Here is a 3588-nt window from a genome sequence, read left to right on the forward strand (position 1 = left end):
TTGACATTTGGAAACAAGTAATTAATGCACACAATCCAAAATTTTTGAATTTTTTTCTTTCTTCTCCATAGTCAATGAATTTAGAAAATTTTTATTTTAATTATTTACATTTATCACTTACAGAGACATTTTCCACCTGACCATTTTATATTTATTATTCAGTTTTTAATTAAATCTAGTTCTTAACAAAAAAAAAAAAAAAAAAAGCTAATGGGCACAATAATGAAACTCCCAGAAAGCAAAGCCATGGACCAAGGAAGACTGAGGACAAGTTGATTCTTCTCACAAATCAGAATCTAAGTCTAACCAATAAATGTAATGTTCAACAAAGTCAGCCTTTATGTTTTCTTCCTAGAAGGTCTCATCATTATTATGGGCTGACAGATGTTTCCCATTTTATTTCCTGAATATTTTCTTTTCTAAAGTTATTTTGTTCTCATTCCACAATCATGTATTATTCCCTTTGCCAACTTTAAACCCAGGCAAAAGGACTCCATGTATTGGCAAACCTAACTCTTTCCCTCCTCACCCTCACCTCAAACCTCAAGGTGAGAATTTCACCCCAGTGGCCAGTGGCAGTGGTGCCTAGTGAAGTCTGTGCTCCCCATGCTGTGGATACCTGGGACTCCAGAATGCACTGCTCAAACATCTTCAAACTGGCTTCCAGGTTTCTCACAGATCTGTTACCCACATCATCCTTCTGAAACTTGCTGGCTCCTCTGATGGCCTTAGGTTAAGCCCAAGAACTGCCTAAGAGGCAGCTGTAAGAAAGGAGTGAATATCATTTGGACTTGCAGACTGGGATATCACACAATTGACCATAAGAGAAGGATGTGAAGAGAAGAAAAGATCATGGCTGAAGATTAGGAGCTGGGGCACCTCTCCCTGTGGTGTCATAGTCTGATATGGGAAAACAAAACATCTGAGAAGTCGAAATTTGTCAAAGTAGGTGTATTAGTTCGCTTCTGTTGCTTATAACAGAAATACCTGAAACTGGATAATTTATAAAGAAACAATATTTATTGCTTATAGTTTCAGATGCTGGGAAATCTGAAGTCCAGGGAAGGCATCTTGTGAGAGCCTTGTGGGTGGATAGTGACTCCAACACCTAACAGAATGTCACATGGTAGGTGGCAGAAGAGAGAGCTAACTCCTCACTTCTTTAAAAGCCCTCAGAACCATTCCCATGACCACCACTAAACCATAAATGGATTAAACCATTTACTTGAGTATGGTCCTCACAATCAAATCACCTCTTCAAGGATCCACCTTTCAATTACCATAATAGGGTTTTCCACCCTCTTAACACTTTCACAGTGGGGATTAAGTTCCGGGGCAACATTCAATCCACAGCAGTAGGTGAATAGAAGATATTTAACAATCTGTTTGCTCGGTTTATAGTTTTTATTTATTTATGTCGTCTTAGTCTCTTTGGGCTGCTATAACAAAATACCATGAACCAGGTAGCTTATCAACAACAAAATTATTTCTCACTGTCTGGAGTCCAAGATCAAGGTGCTGAAAGTTTTGTTATCTTGTGGGGGCCTGTTTCCTCATCGACAGTGCCTTCTAACTGTGTCCTGATATAGTGGAATGGGCAGACAAACTCCCTTGAACCCCTATTGTAAGGGCGCTAATCCCCTTCAGGAGGGCTCTACCCTCATGACCTGATAAACTCCCTAAAGACCCATCCTCTAATATCATTACATTGGGGATTAGGTTTCAACCTATAAGTTTTGGGGGGAAACAAACATTCAGATCATAGCATAGGTATATGGTATATATGCCCTCATTTGTAGTATCGCTTTTGTCATATACTATAATCTGAAGATGTAATATTCATAATGATAAAACATAGAAACAGACCTGAATATATCTATGTAAGGTAAGGGTGGATATGGAGGGTAGATAATTTTTCTATTAGTTTGTAAGTTGCCATGACTGGACTTAACAGAGAGGGATACCCATTGGCCACAGATTCTGTGCTTTGAGCTGAAAGCAGCAATAGAATAAGACCTGGGCTTTCGTCCCTTGGGGAGAGAGTGAGTTCAATTTGTTGAAAGAAGAGTGTGCACTGGTATTTGGTGGCTGTAGGAAGGACTCTGGCAGTCTTCTCATTGTCCCCCTGAATCCATTCCCCTCTTCTTTCTGGGCACATGGCTGCACAGTTGTGAACTACTTTTCCTATCCTCACATGTATAGCCATGCATGGCTCTGTACATAAGTTCTCACTAAAGAAATATGAACAGAAATGAGGGGTGCACTTGTTTAAAAGGAGATTTCTTACCAAATCACCCTCATTTTTCCCTTCTTGCAGACTGAAAAATTGATGTGGTGGAGGTGCAGCATCAACCATGCTGATGAAGACAACATCTGTGGGAATGATGGAATACTAAAATGGGAAGAAAATGGATTCCTGAAAGAAAGATCACCGCACAAAGCTGCCTCTTTGGACTTTTAAGTTGTTCCAAGTGCATGAAATAAACTTCAGTCTTTTTTAAGCTATCGTATTTTTTTTTTCACCAGTTTAGTCTTTATCCTAATGAAATTACTTTGAAAAATTCTCATTTATCTTTATTTAGAGTGAATAAGGGAAAGATGGATGATATGAAAAGAACATATATAACGTTGTCATTTTCTTTCTTTTTTTCACATAGATCCTCACATGCTTAGGTAGTGAGGTATGAACCAGGATTCTGAAAAAAGGCAGATTTACATAGTCACGTGAGACCTTATCCTAGACATTGTCTCTACTATTCAGAAAGAAATATAATAGTATATAGAATATACAGTATATGATATATAGGATGCATATATATTGTATATTATAAAGATTATACTCAAATAGTACACAGTACATAATGTATATAGTATATCCAGTGTATATAGTAATGCTATATATTACTGTCCATGTATTCATAAATGTATAATATGTATTTATGTATTAAACTTGCTACACATTCACAAAGAGTTTCTTTTCCGGAACTACTTAGAAGTTTGAATTTTTACAATTCACAAAATAACAAAATTTTCTAGGTGTTCTAAAATAAAGTAGAAAATAATGACATAAGAAAACATCCAGAAATACATCATTAACTCTCTGAAATTTAAATGACTTGACATTTGCTAGGAGCTAATAAGATACATTCTTGCTGTCTAATTTGTCAAGCACTCCTTTGGAAATCTTAAAGAGACACCTTCTAAATCTGACTCACTAGGACAGATCAAGTCAAAATATACCAAAAATCAGAATCGGATTCCTTTCTTCTAATGGTATTTCATATGAAAAGGAAAGGTCTCCTTTGTTGGATAGATACAATTTTGAATCCCGACCCTGTGGAGTATTGGTTTTTACCTTAAGCATGGTGAAAGCTTAGGACTCAGAACCACTCACAGTTTTGGTCCTGCTATTACCAGTGATTTTTCTCTGACTGTACATGCCCTATATTTTGCTTTCACCCCAGTTTATTTTGTAACTGTTTTCTACTTTGACAATACAAAATCCAGTGTTCTGGTTATCAGATCAGATGTAGACCACTTTATCTCCTAAGGCTGATAAAGCAGTTTAGTCTATACCACATAGCAAAC

This window comes from Cynocephalus volans, chromosome 7 (genome assembly GCF_027409185.1).
Source record: "Cynocephalus volans isolate mCynVol1 chromosome 7, mCynVol1.pri, whole genome shotgun sequence".
NCBI lineage: Eukaryota > Metazoa > Chordata > Mammalia > Dermoptera > Cynocephalidae > Cynocephalus > Cynocephalus volans.